The sequence below is a fragment of the Desmodus rotundus genome, chromosome 1 (assembly GCF_022682495.2).
Source record: "Desmodus rotundus isolate HL8 chromosome 1, HLdesRot8A.1, whole genome shotgun sequence".
Taxonomy (NCBI): domain Eukaryota; kingdom Metazoa; phylum Chordata; class Mammalia; order Chiroptera; family Phyllostomidae; genus Desmodus; species Desmodus rotundus.
The window spans coordinates 84,904,824-84,920,549 of NC_071387.1; the positions used below are offsets into that span (position 1 = coordinate 84,904,824).

At 42.0% G+C, this 15,726-nt stretch overlaps 1 long non-coding RNA gene across 1 annotated transcript in view; it reads right to left on the bottom strand.

Annotated features, from left to right (window-relative positions):
* Positions 1–2,185: 2,185 nt before the first annotated feature.
* Positions 2,186–15,726, bottom strand: part of LOC123480056 (uncharacterized) — a 40,743-nt gene continuing 27,202 nt past the window's right edge. Inside the window, exon 4 of the long non-coding RNA XR_006655921.2 lies at positions 2,186–2,349. This is a non-coding gene — a long non-coding RNA (uncharacterized lncRNA). The remainder of the gene's footprint in view (positions 2,350–15,726) is intronic.

Here is a 15,726-nt window from a genome sequence, read left to right on the forward strand (position 1 = left end):
AATATAGTTACATTCTGAGGTGCTGGGAGTTAGAAATCCAACATAAAAATTTTGGAAGAACATAATTTGGCCCATGACAAGAGGGAATATAGACTCTTGGGTTATGCTAATGATGGGGCACTCAAGAGTTGGAAAATTTTAGTTTTAGGTAATAGTTAAGAAGCTTAGTAGTTAATGCATATAAAAAACTATTGTTTCGGGAACTGCAGATATGGGCCACCCTGACTCCAGGACACCACAAGTGACTGACCTTTGTGCTCCAGAAGTGACCATAAGCAATCAAGGTGATATCCAAGTCATTGTGTTCCAGGGAGAGACAGTCCGCCACCCAGGAAAAATATAAAGAAAATCACCCAGGACATAGGACATAGGATACATATAAAGAAAATGACTGGTCAGCGGATGGAAGGATGTTAGGGAAATTGCCGGACTGCAGTTTTTATCTGATTAACCTCTCTCCTGAATTCCAAATCCCTTACCTACACTTTTGTTTCCTTATAAAAAAGGCTGGCTTGAAAGGAAAGAGAAGATGGTCTGTTAGGGTTACATAACCCGCTATCTTCTCAGATTGCTGGCATCTGAATAAAGCACCCATAAAAATTCAATCCCTGTCTCTGCTTTTTGAGTCTGGTAGGTGACAAGCAGCCAAGTGGCGTTTTTTCCGGTTTCACTGAAAGGTGTGGCCATTTTTGTAAAACGTAATCAGTCAACAGGACTTACAGGGCCTTCTTGATACAATGTAAATAACCTAGAGAAGGTGATTAACAATGATACCTGGTATAATTTACCAGCCTCAGGGAATAGGCCCTTTGGTTGAAGGGCCCACAAAAGGTCACATGTCATCACCCACAGGATGGCCTTAGCACCTACAAAGTGTAAAGGCACACACGACTGGGACTGTGAACATGAATAGAAGTGCCCCTTTTAATTAAGCCTTGAAAACAACCCCTAACTGATCAGGATTTTTGCTTACATTTCTCCTGACATAGGGCACAAATTTAAGCTTTAAAAGAGCACTGCCGGGAACAACATCCTGGATGCTGTAGCCAGTGCTGTCAGTGCGCCCACCGGCTCCCACGTCCACCAAGAGATGCACACCTGCTAACGCCTATGCCCTTGCGTCTCAGCAGGGCTCCTTCTGGCTCTCTGCCACTTGGCCTGACTGACTCTTCCGCAGGCCAGGACCCTGTGGATTGATGTCCTTCCCCACTCCAGCAGCCTCCAGTAGTGGTCCCTGGGAGCAGCTTACACACGTTTGTAACTTCACCCGAAGACCCACCCGGCACCCAGGGATCCCAAGTGGGCTAGGGCTCAGTTACCATGGTAACAATTGGCTTTCTTTTGCCTTTCTTGTCCCATCTCACTTTTGTTCTTTGTTCTCCCTGCCACCAGTGCTCCTGGAATAACTTTCCAAATATGCTCCCTGCACTGGAATGTCACAGGGAGAAACCTTAACTAAGGCACTTAGGTTGGGTGGCTGTGTGTAGAGAATGCAGAAAAACAGCCAGGAGCAACCACTTTGAGGTTTAGATGCAAAGCTTAAAATATTTTGTTTTCTCTCCCATCTAAACCAGGCTCCCCATCAGCTGGGCTTCCTGGTGAGCTCTTGCCTGTCCTCTGGGCCCTGCAGCTCCATCCCACCCTCCACATCACCGGAAATGGGAACTGAGGGTTGTCTGCAGTAGGCTCTCTAAGAAACGCTCACAGGATTACAAAAGCCACTGCATTAAATACCCAGTTAATACAATGGGAACCAGTGCTTTGTGGTTAGAGTTTATCCTTCCAACCATTTGACTAGAATGGAAGCAAGTGTGTGGAAATTGCAGTTGAAAAGCCATTGCCAGGCATAGTCATGTGGATATGTTTCTGTGATGTAATCACTGACCCTGGTGAGTGGTCAGCAGGGGAAGTGGTAGGGCAGGCAGACAAACCCATGTGTCCTTTCTGAGAGGAAGAGGTGGGAAGAAATAACTGGGACAAGGTCTAGGAGGGCCCCTCCTTGACCACTGCTTTCCCACAGCTCCCCTGGGACTGTCTTCTAGCCCAGGGCTCACAAGGCTGCCTGCCTGGGCTGCTCAGAGGCAGTCCCCTCTCTGGTCTGCTGAGGAATTCAGACTGCACAAGGCAGCAGAGAGGTATAACCCATGTGCCCTCTTCCCAAGCACACCCCGCCTCTCTTTGGGGCCCAGGGCAGCTGCCGGGATTCAGACTTACCTGTCTGCATGGAGAGGGAACCCTGTCCTCTTGGCCTTTCCAGAGCTCAGGCCCAGTTGTCTTTGCCCACTGAAGCCTCCTTTATGCCAGATGGTACCTGGGCAGGCCAAGGGAGGCCTCAACCTGATCCAGATCCTTGTGACAGAACAAGAAGGAATTTGAAAGTGTGACAGACGGATTTAGCAAAGCACAGTAAACTTATTAAAGAGAAAGCACACACTCAAGAAGTGAGAGCGGGCAACCTCAGAAAGTGAGATGCCTGAGTGGGGTTTGGGTGGAAGATTTTTATTAAACGTGGGCCAGGGTAGGGATAGGGTGGTCCTCTGCTTCTCACACTGATGGGGCAACTGCTGAGGCAGCTCACCCTTGTCTCTCCTCCCTAGATAGGGACTTTTTTTGTCCTCCCAGTTACAGGAAATTGAGTAGGGAAAATCGGGGAGCAAGTGGTCAGTGAAAGTCATGTCTGTGATGTTACAGCAAAGATAGAAAAGGGGAGGGGTAAGATTAAGACCCTTGTTCCCTCTTCTAACTTTCCTGCCTCATGTTTTCCTTTCCCAACCATGTTTAGGACCCTGCTGCACTCCTTTTGGGCCTAGTACCTTGGGAGGCTCAACAGCCCCTCAGAGCTGTCGGTGGTCTTAAATGTGCCTGGCACTGTCACAGCCCCCTGGTAGGTAGGGGACAGCAGAGGCTTGGGTGGACACAAAATCTGCACCCTGGCTCTGCCCGGACAGGACACACTGACCCGTGGTCCCCCACAGCCTGCATGTGTGGCTCTAGGCCTGGCCTCCTCCAGGGTTAAGGAACCGGAGCTCTTGACTGTCGCAGGGCTGGGCCTCAGCACAACTAACCAAGAGGCAATTAAACAGGAGCCCCAACCCAAAGCACCAAGAAACAGAAACATGTAAACAGAAGAGAAGGGAGCGAGCCACTTAGGAATTGTGTGCAATTCTAAAGTTGAAGGAGAAAAGCAAGGCAAAGACATGAGGCTACTAGAACAAGGTGAATACATTTGGCAATCGAGAGCATATTTGCCTTAACTAGATGAAGAATTTTGAAACACTGAACTGGGTCATAATTTAGAGGCTGAAGTGTTTGACAGAATGCTTTTAAAAGTGATTAAAATAACTTGATGGAATTCACCCCGAGGAGGGAGAAATAGCCTTCAGTAGGCTCTGGATGTGGAATTAAAATGCATTTATTTATGTTGTTCAGTCAAGAACTGAATGCCTCTTCAAAAACCTGTAAATCTTTACCGCAGTCAGCTGAGTGAACAGCAATGATTAAACATTTCATCAGAGGCCTGATCCTTTGTCATGTGTTCATTGTGGCTACAGGAAAGGAACCATAACAGATCTTTAAATACCAAACCTGTGGCTAAATTTCACCTCATCCATCAGAAGCCACTGCTACGCGATGACCTAATTTTAGGTGCTTATCAATCTCCAAGCTTGTTAGTTGATGTAACCGATCCTCTGATGTTAGATGACTTTTGTGCTGAATACAGCTAAAATTTAATATGAGTCATTTGGACAGAGGCCCAGCTGAGCGTGTGTGTGTGTGTGTGTGTGTGTGTGTGTGTGAGAGAGAGAGAGGTGGGGGGAGGAGTAGAGAGAGGGAGAGAGAGAGAGGGATGTGGGGCAGGCTGCCCAGGTCGATAACAGCACAGTCTCAGGCTCCTTATTGCTAGGACAATCAAGTTCACATCACGTGCACTTGGAACACATTGTCCTTGGACTGTGCCTTTTGTTTTATTTCCTCCCCTAACCAGCAGGACTTCTCTCCTGGCAGGCACACAAGGAGGCAACGATACTCTGCTCCTGCCAAGATCTAATGAGAATGTCAATAATTGTAAGAATTTTTAAACGAATGTTTTTGAGGCAAATCATTGCTTTTTAAAAGAGCTGCTATGGAGAGAGCAGCTGAGATGCTTAGAAGGAGAAGAGAGCATTTTGACAGCCTCCTCCTCTCCCATTTTCTGCATGATTAGATAACACCATTTCATCTTTTCTACTGTGTGGCTTTTCATTACATCGCAAGATTTCTTTCATCATCCCTGCTCTTTAAGAGGACAATCTTCATCATTCCTGGGTGTGTGGGGGCCCCAAACACTTCTACTCACTTGCCATAGTTGGTGTCATTTCTTGCCATAAAAGAATCACATGGTTTGTGATCTCCATTTTTTGAACGTTGAAGGTGAAGCTGAGAGGTTGGAGGACTGAGACATCTGCCTCCTGAGGTGGCTGTAGCCTCAGGGCTGCCTGCCTGGGTCTGCTTTTCACTCTGGGAACAGTACACTGCTTTTGATCTTTCTTTCTTTTCTCTCTCTTTCTCTCTCTCTTTTTTCTTTCTTTCTTTCCTTCTTTCTTTCTTTCCTTTCCTCCCTTCCTTCCTTCCTTCCTTCCTTTCTTATTTTTCTTTCTTTTCTCTCCTTCCTTCCACCCTTCCTCCCACCCTTCCTCCCACCCTCCCTCCCTCTTTTCTCTTTCTTCCTTTCCTTTCCTTCATTCTTTTCATCCTTTCTTTTTCCAATTACAATTGACATTCAATATTATTTTATATTAGTTTCAGTTGTACAGCATAATGGTTAGACATTTATATAACTTACAAAATGCAGTCCCCGATAGTACCCAGCTGGCACCATATCTAGTTATTACAATATTACTCACCATGTTCCCTAAGCTGTACTTTACATCCTCATGAGTATTTTGTAAATGCCAATTTTTACTTCTTAATCCCTTCTTCTTTTATACCTAACCCTCCAATTTCCCTCCCATCTGGCAGACATCAAAATGTTCTCTGTATCCATGAGTCTGTTTCTATTTTGTTTGTTCATTTATTTTGTTTTTCTAGATTCCACATGTAAGTGAAATCGTATGGTATTTCTCCTTCTCTGTCTGACTTATTTCACTTAACATAATGCCCTCTAGGTCTATGAAATTTCTTTTCCAGGGTTTAACCACTGCTTGTTCATAACCTTCTCCAACCCAGGTTGGGAGGCAGTGCAGAGGAAATGAAGCTTCAGTGTGACCTGGCTGCCCAGTGTGGTGGACGAGGACATCAGGACTCCCCATCTCAGGGGCCTGTGTGGGTACCACTGCATTCTCATCCTCCTTGCTGTTCTGTCTGCCATTACCAAGGGAGGCTCTACCCCAGGAGAGGTGTATGCAAATACCACACCAAGGAGTGCTAAAGAGGACTAATGGATACAGCATGTAAGATCCTCAGAAGAAAGTTGTCTTTAAAAAAGCAGTTGCAATGAAGTGCCTAGAATGAAGTCAACTTAGCACACACTTTGCTGCTCTGACCACCTTCCAGGTGGCTTGACAAGTGTCAGAGATATACCTCTCAATCAGTCTGTGGGACATGGAGGCCAGATGTGAACACAACATTCTATTCCACACATAGCATTTCAGGGACACGTAAAATACACTTCCTGTCACCTGTGTGAGTGCCCCTCCACTGGTGAATCAGGAGGTCCATGCTTGCTGGTACAGCTGTGCGTGTCCACACAGGACCACACCATTGGTGAGACTCCATCCCAAGACATCTCTTCAGACATGCCCCAGTGAATTTCCCGATAAAGAAAACAACACCTATAAGCTTCAGAATTTTTTAAATATAAAAAAATGAGATTAGCACTACATATCTCATTATCATTGGAAGATAACAATTAAGAATAATTATACAAGTAAATTTTATTGCAAAAAAACAAAAGTCATGTTACAGGAAAAAAATGTGGTCATTTTGGACACTTAGAGACTCAAAGTAAAATCATGTACATTATCTGAGGATACTATGAAGAAATTACGTTAATGAAGCTAAGAAGGTGAAGAGCTCCAACACACTGTGAACAATGTATCTTGTATTATGCATTTGATATCAAAGTGGATATGATTAATAACTGGAAAGTGAGCACATGAATGTGTTAACAAAGGATTCTTGAGATTGAACATTCATTCTGGGAGAGAAAGCATAATAATAGTCCACTACTTAAAATATTTTCAACATTAATAGAGAGGAGATGGTGGCGAGATAGGTGGGAGCGGAGTCCACTTCCCCCTGTGCACAAGTGAAACCCCTAGCTGATCTTCTGAGGAACACAGTGAACAGCCAATGGTATTCCAGCATAGATGAAGATTGGGGACAAAAACTTGTAGAGGACATTGAAAAATCAGAAAGTGAGACAATAAAACCTGGAGCTGTGAAAAGACCAGAGTTAGACCCAAACAGAGGTCATACTAACAACAGGGACAGTGAGATCGATTTCACTTTGCTACTCCAGAGAACTTGAAAGGTGGGAGTAGTGAACACCACTACACCTGCTGCAAGAGGAAACCCACCAACAAAGGAACCACCAAAAAGTAACAAAGGGAGAAGGTGAAGGAGGGAGTAGAAGCCACACTAACCTCAATCCAGGACTGATCTGGAAATAAACTAAATGGTGGAGAAATTACCCAGAACAAACAAATGAACAAGATCGAGAAAGAAGCCTCAAAACCTTGTACACACAGAAGAATCAGTTTCAACACAACTTGTTCACACCTGCACAACAGAATATAAGACATGGTAGACAGAGTGACCCTCAGTTAACCAGCTGGAGGGAAGAACCCACCAAAGAAAGACCCAACAAATATCAAAACCCAAAGACATACAGAGAGCCAACATAAACAACAGTCCAAGACCAGCAAGCTCATGAGATTAAGGAGACGGCACCACTGAATCTCACAGGTATTCTACCACAGAAGTTCACACCATAAACCCATGGAGTCAGAACAGATTACTTTAAGAAGCAGAGGCTAACAAGAAGAGTCTCACAAACAATGGGAAGACAAAGAAACAATCCCCAAATGAAAGGAGAAGAGGGAGTCTCACAAAGAATGCTAAATGAAATAGAGGCAAGTCAACTATCAGATATTGACTTCAAAGTAATGGTTATCAGGAAGCTCAATGATCTCACAGAGAATTACCAGAAATTACAGGGAAACTATAATGAGCTCACTACAAATGATATCAACATGAAAAAGGAAGTTGAAACTATATTGGAGGAAGATGGTGGTGAGATATGTGGGAGCAGAGTCCACTTCCCTTGGCACCAGTGAAATGCCTAGCTCATCTGAGGAACAGAGTGAACAGCCAACGGTATTCCAGCATATATGAAGATCAGAGACAAAAAATTGTAGAGGACATTGAAAAATCAGATGGTAAGAAGAATGCTTAAGGACAATAAGGTCCCTGGGACCAGCACAGGGACCAGGGTGGCTGAAGCCCCTGGCTCGGGCAGAAGGGACTGCTGCAAGATTCTTGGGAGAGAGCCAGGCTGGGCTGTGTGAGAGACCAGTTGCTTGTTTGAACCAGGGGGGCTTGAATAGGAGGAATTTCTCAAAAAGAAAAAGAGAAAATAGAGGCACTCAGCAGCTGTTTAGAGAATTCTCTGCAGCAGCCATGGCCTCTTGCTCCCCCACTCCCTCAGCCACTGGACTGTGACCACTGCATAAGCAGCCCCAGCACACACCTGAAGCCCAGGTCGGTGCACACCCAGATCAGCAGCCCGGCTGCCCAGGCACACAGGCTCAAAGCCCAGGGTCGGTGCATACCACCAGTCAGCGGCCTGGACACCCACACCTGAAGCCCCAGGTGGGTGCGCACACCCATCAATGGCCTGGCTGCCCATGGGCGAGCATGCCTGAAACACCGGGACTGAACACCTCCCACCTAGCCCTTGTGCATAGAGCCCTGCAGGGCCTACTCGCTCTCTAGGAGGAAGGCAGAATGCCCAGCAGAGGGGAGCTGCAGAGCTAGGGGAGACTGCAGTCCCAGGAAAGACTTGACTCAGTAGGGGGCTGAACTACCCTGAAGGAGCACAGAGAACCCCTAGCACCTAGGACAGCAAAGAGTAAGAAGGTGGAATGTGAGTTGCCCCTAATTGGTGCACCTCAAGGACAGCACAACTGGTGGCTTAAAGGCCTAGGGGCAGCAGAAGGACCCTGAGGAACTAGACTGGAGGCTGGACAACAGCAAAGAGTGTGGCACAAGAAGGGAGAAAGGTGAAACCAATCCCTCCACCCACCTCCTCCAGTTTCACAGACAGGAAGACCAGCAGAACTGACCTGACCAGTTTAAAACCAGAAGAAGACTTTTTTTTAAATTCCTTCTTCCTTCCTTCCTTTACTTTTTCATTCCTTCTTCCTGCCTTCTTTCATTTATTTTTTTATTTTAATTTTTGTTAAAATTCCTTCTTCTTTTCTTTCCTCAGATCTTTTTTTATTCCTTCTTCCTTCCTTTCCTTTTCTATTTCTTTTTCCTTCCTTCCCTTTTTCTTTTTCTCCCTTTTTTTTTCTCCTTTTCCCACAGGTGAGACAATAAAACCTGGAGCTGTGAAAAGACTGAGTTAGACCCAAACAGGGGTCATCCTAATAACCGAGACAGTAAGAAAAATTTCACTTTGCTATTCCAGAGAACTTGCAAGGTGGGAGTGGTAAACTCCAGTACACCTGCTGCAAGAGGAAACCCACCAACAAAGGAAACACCAACACATAACAACGGAAGAAGGTGAAGAAGGGAGTGGAAGCCACACTAACCTCACTCCAGGACTGATCTGGAAATACAACTAAATAGTGAAGAAATTACCAGAACAAACAAATGAACAAGACCAAGGGAAAAGCCTCAAAACCTTGTAAACACAGAAGAACCAGCTCCAACACAAACTGTCCACATGTGCACAACAGAATACAAGATGTGGTGGACAGAGTGGCCCCAAATTAACCAGCCTGAGGGAAGGACCCCTCAAAGAAAGAGACAACAAATATCAAAATCCAAGACATACAGAGAGACAACATAAATGACAGCCCAAGACCAGCGAGGTCAGGAGATTAAGGAGACAGCACCACTGAATCCCATTGGCATTCTACCATAGAAGTTCATACCATAAACCCAGGGAGTCAGAACAGATTATTTTAAGAAGCAGAGGCTAACAAGAAGAGTCTCACAAACAATGGGAAGACAAAGAAACAATCCTCAAATGAAAGGAAAGGAAGAAGCCTCAGAAAGATGCTGAATGAAATAGAGACAAGTCAACTATCAGATACTGAGTTCAAAGCAATGGTTATCAGGAAGCTCACTGAGCTCACAGAGAACTACCAGAAACTACAGGGAAACTACAATGAACTCACTGCAAACTATACCAACATGAAAAAGCAATAGAAACTATCAACAAGGGCCAAGAGGAAATGAAAAATACAATTTCTGAATTGAAGAACACAGTACAAGGAATCAAAAGCAGACTTGATGAAGCAGACGATCGGATCAGCGAGCTGGAGGACAAAGTAGAAAAAAACACCCAGAAAGAGCAAGAAAAGGAAAAGAGGCTCAGAAAGAATGAAGAGGCAATAAGGGAAATGCAGGACAACATGAAACATAATAATATCTATATAATAGGGATACCAGAAGGAGAAGAAGAAGAGCAAGGGAAGGAAACCTGTTTGAAAAAGTAATGATGAAAAAGTTCCCTAATTTGATGAGAGAAAAAGTCACACAAATCCAGGAAACACAGAGAGTCCTAACCAAGAGGAACCCAAAGAGGCACACTGCAATACACATCATAATTAAAATGGCAAAATTCTAAGACAAAAAGAAGATCTTAAAGGCAGCAAGGGAGAAACAAGAAGTAACATACAAGGGAGCCCCAATAAACTTAGCAGCTGACTTCTCAATGGAAACGCTCCAAGTAATGAGTACGACAGGCCTGCAACCAAGGCTACTTTACCGAGCAAGGCTCTCAATCAAGATAGAAGGCCAAATAAAGAGCTTCCCAGACAAATACACCTCCACAAAACCAGCTCTGCAAGAGATGCTAAAGGGACTGTTTTAAGGAAAGGAAGGAAAAGAGAAAGAGAGAGGAACACAGGTATGAAAAAATGGCAATGAATAACTACCCATCAATAATAACCTTAAACGTAAATGGATTAAATGCTCCTATCAAAAGACAGAGTAGCTGAATGGATAAGAAAACATGACCCACACATATGCTGCCTACAAAAGACCCATCTCAGGACAAAAGACGTACACAAACTGAAAGTGAGGGGCTGGAAACAAATTTTCCAAGCAAATGGACAGGGAAAAAAAACCTGGGGCAGCAATACTCATATCAGACAAAATAGACTTCAAAAGAAGGGCCATAAAGAGAGATCCAGAAGGTCACTTCATAATACTCAAAGGAAGAGTCAACCAAGAAGATATAAACATTTTAAATATATATGCACGCAGCATAGGAGCACCCAAATACAAAAAGAAAATCTTGAAGGACTTCAAGAAAGATATTGATAGCAACACCCCACTGTCTAAAATGGACAGATCTTCCAAGCACACTATCAACAAAGACATTGTGTCACTTAACAATACCCTAGAGGAAATGGACTTAACTGATACATATAGAGCTTCTCATCCCAAAGAAGGAAAATAGACACTCTTTTCAAGTATACATGGAACATTTTCAAAGATAGACCACATGATAGGACACAAAGCAAGCCTCAACAAATTCAAGAAAATTGAAATCATATCAATCATTTTCTCTGACCATAAGGGACTGAAACTAGAAACCAACCCCAAAGGAAAAAACCCAAAACACTCAAAATCATGGAGATTGAATAGTATGCTATTAAACAATGAATGGGTCAAGAACGAGATCAGGGAAGAAATCAAAAACTTTCTGGAAACAAATGAAAACGAACTCACAACAACCCAAAACCTATGGGACACAGCAAAGGCAGTCCTGAGAGGGAAGTTCATAGCAATACAGGCCTACCTTAAAAAGATAGAAACATTTCAAACACACAACCTAACACTACGCCTACAAGAACTGAAGGAACAACAACAAAGACAGCCCAGAGCAAGCAGAAGGAAGGAAATAACCAAGATCAGAGCAGAGTTAAATGACATAGAGACTAAAAGCACAATTCTAAGGATCGATGAATCCAGAAGCTACTTCTTTGAAAATATAAACAAAATAGACAAGCCTTTAAGCAGGGTCATCATAAAAAAACAGAGAGGACACAAATAAACACAATCAGAAATGAAAGAGGAGAGATTACAACTGATACCACAGAAATACAAAGGATTGTAAGAAATTGCTACGAAGAACTGTATGCCAGGAAATTTGAAAACCTAGGTGAAATGGATACATTTCTAGAAAAATATAATCTTCCAAAACTGAATGAAGAAGAAGCAGAAAGCCTGAGCAGACCAATAACAGCAGACAAAATTGAACCAAAATCAAAAAACTCCCAACACACAAATGCCATGGACCAGACCATTTCACAGGAGAATTGTACAAAGCATTTAGGGAGAGCAAACCCCCATCTTCCACCGATTATTTCAAAAAATCCAAACTGATGGAAGACTCCCAAACTCTTTTTATGAAGCCAGCATCATCCTAATCCCAAAACCAGATAAAGACACAACAAAGAAAGAAAACTTTAGGCCAATATCGCTGATGAACATAGATGCTAAAATTCTCAACAAAATATTGGCAAACCGCATCTAGCAATACATTAAAAAGATCATACACCATGACCAAGTGGGATTCATCCCAGGGATTCAAGGATGGTACAATATTCGTAACTCAATAAACATAATACATCACATAAACAACAGCAAAGATAAAAATCACATGATCATATCAATAGATGTGGGAAATCCATTTGATAAGATACAGCACCCATTTCTGATAAAAACACTCAGCAAAGTGGGAATAGAGGGAGCATTCCTCACCATAATAAAGGCCATATGAGAGAGACCTACAGCCAACATCATACTCAAAGAACATAAACTTAGAGCTTTCCCAGTAAGACCAGGAACAAGACAAGGATGCCCTCGCTCACCATTCCTATTCAACATAGTATTGGAAGTCCTAGCCACAGCAATCAGACAAGAAAAAGAAATAAAAAGCATCCAAATTGGAAAGGAGGAAATGAAACTGTCATTGTTTGCAGATGACATGATAATGTACATGCAAAATCCTATAGACTCCCCCAAAAAACTACTCGACCTAATACATGAATTTGGCAAAACAGCTGGATACAAAGTCAATACTCAGAAACCAAAGGCATTCCTGTACAACAACAACGAAACTGCAGAAACAGAAATCAGGAAAAAAATCCCATTTTATATAGCAACAAGAAAAATAAAGTACCTAGGAATAAACCTAACCAAGCAGGTAAAAGACCTGTACTCAGAAAACTATACAACAGTAAAGAAAGAAATGAAGGAAGACACAAACAAATGGAAGCATGTACCATGCTCATGGATTGGAAGAATTAACATCATCAAAATGGCCACATTACCCAAAGCGATTTATAGATTCAATGCAATCCCTATTAAAGTACCCATGACATATTTCACAGATACAGAAGACACATTTCAGAAATTCATATGGAAACATAAACAACCCCGAATAGCTGCCACAATTTTGAGAAAGAAGAACAAAGCAAGAGATATCACAATACCTGATATCAAAGTGTATTAGAAGTCCACTGTAATCAAAACAGCCTGGTACTGGCATAAAAACAGGCACACAGACCAATGGAACAGAACAGAGAGCCCATAAATAAACCCAAGTCTCTATGGTAAATTAATATTTAACAAAGGAGGCAGGGGCATAAAATGGAGCAAAAACAGCCTCTTCAACAAATGGTGTTGGGAGATCTGGTCAGCTACATGCAAAAAATGAAACTCGATCACCATCTTACTCCATACACAAAAATAAATTCAGGGTGCATAAAAGACTTAAATATAAGTTGTAACACCATAAAAGTCCTAGAGGAAAACATTGGCAGGAAAATCTCAGACATTCTATACAGCAACATCCTCACAGACACATCCCCTAAAGCAAGGGACATAAAGGAAAGAATAAACAAATGGGACCTCATCAAAATATAAAGCTTCTGCATGGCTAAAGAAAACAGCACCAAATTACAAAGAGAACCAGCAGTATGGGGAAACATATTTGCCAATGATTCCTCAGACAAGGGCTTGATCTGCAAAATATATAAAGAACTCACACAACTCCACTCCAGGAAGACAAACAACCCAATTTAAAAAATGGGCAAAGGACTTTAACAGATACTTCTCCAAGGAAGACATACAGAGGTCCCAGAGACATATGAAAAGATGCTCAGCATCACTAGCCATCAGAGAGATGCAAATTAAAACCACAATGAGGAACCGTCTCACACCAGTCAGAGTGGCCAACATAAACAAATCAACAAACAAATGTTGGAGAGGTTCCGGAGAAAAGGGAACCCTAGTGCATTGTTGGTGGGAATGCAGACTGGTGAGGCCACTGTGGAAAACAGTATGGAATTTCCTCAGAAAACTAAAAATGGAAGTGCCCTTTGACCCAGCAATTCTGCTGCTGGGTTTATACCCTAAGAACCCTGAAACGCCAATCCAAAAGAACCTATGCACCCCAATGTTCATAGCAGCACAATTTACAATAGCCAAGTCCTGGAAGCAACCTAAGTGCCCATCAGCAAATGAGTGGATCAAAAAACCATGGTACATTTACATAATGGATTTCTACGCAGCAGAGAGAAAGAAGGAGCTTATACCCGTTGCAACAGCATGGATGAAACTGGAGAGCATTATGCTAAGTGAAATAATCCAGGTGGTGAGGGAGAAATACCATATGATCTCACCTTTAACTGGAGCCTAATCAACAAAAGAAAAAAAGGAAACAAAATATAACCAGAGACATTGAAGTTAAGAACAATCTAACAATAGCCAGAGGGGATTGAGGAGGGGACAGTGGGGAGAGGGGATTACAGGAACTACTATAAAGGACACATGGACAAAATTAACGGGGAGGATGGAGGCAGGGGAGGGAGGTGGGTTCACCTGGGGTGGAGTGATGGGGAGAAAAGGCATACAACTGTAATTGAATAACAGTAAAAATAAATAAATAAATAAATAAATAAAACTAAACAAAACAAAAAACAAAGAAAAGGCCTTGACCCTCAATTAAAAGACTGGTGAGTGAATATCTGTTTTTATGTTTTTGATGAAAGTGGTATGTCTGATCTCTGTAATGAATGATTTTTTATGATCCCCTTTAACATACTCTTTCAGTTACCCAACTGAATACAGGTCTGGACACTGTTGGATAAGAGAGATCCTACTATAATTTAGCATTCCTTAATTAGTGCTACTGTAATACAGAGTCCCCAAAATGTTGACATATAGTTGCATTCAATTAGAATCTTTTTCTGCAGTTATGGGCACTTTTCTATTTCTAATGTTCTTAAGTATCTTGTTTTTGCTGTTTTGGGTTTTTGGTTTGTTTGCTTGTTTTCACCTGTTCAGAGTAGCCAGAGATTTATTTAAATTGTTTTTCTTTTCAGAACACTTTCATTTTGTTTTTGTTTGTTTGTTTGGTCTTTTCCCTAATATTTAGATTTAGTTTTATTATTTTCTTCCTTCCACTACCTTTCGATATTTTTTTCTGTGTCTACTATTTTGTAAAACCAGTATTAAAAGCTACACCCTCTCTTCCAACAATTGCTTTGTCTATGTCCCTCATAGACATAGGCATTCATTTCTGAATCCTTACCTTACAGATGTAGTTTTTATCTTCTTTTTATTTTAAGGAATGTTTTCAAATCTTCAGATAGAATTACTTTGCCATCCTTTTGATGTCAATGCCTTTTTTTCTGCATTTTGTTCAGAGTATGTAGCCTATATAATTTCTCCATTTTAGAATTTATTAGATGTTTATTCCCTGCTTTAGCAACAATTTTGGTTAGTGTTCCATTTGTGTTTGCAATAAAGGTATACTCTCTGTTGACATAAAAGAAATGTGTTTGAGTGCATAGATTTATATACATATTGTTTAAAAAAATTTTATAAGACAACAGGCCCAAAAGGAGTCACTTGTGCTAAGCCCCATATCACCAAACCAAGACTTAATTACAGTTTCAGCTCTTTAAAAAAAAAAAAAGTGGAATCATAACCTGTCACTCAGGAACCACCTGATCAGCACTGGTTAGGTGATCTGCCTGACAGACCTAGTCATCCACTAAGAAAAGTAAACTTTACATTAACCAAACTGCTTTTGTTCAATATTACTTCCTTGTTTCCACTTTCTTCTGGCTATAAACACCTTTCATTTTGTCCAGTTCTTTGCAGCTCTATCTGCTAGATTGGGTGTTACCTTATTTAAATTGATTTTTGCTCAAATAAACTTTAAAAAATTTAACATGCCTCAGCTTCTTTGAACAATTGTAATCAAGGCTGGTAGTTATGCTATTCAAATCTTCCATATCCTTTCTTATTTTTGTCTATCATGGAAGACTCAGTAAACTGCTTGTCTAACCATTCCACTGTACTTCTATTTCCCCAAACGCCCTGATTTTTTTAAGGATAGCAATATGCCTAGGCTAGGAGATGAGCCTTAATTAAGTCCAGGCCAGCATTTTCCAACAGAGGTTTTGCTGACATCTTCACTCCTACTGGGGATGA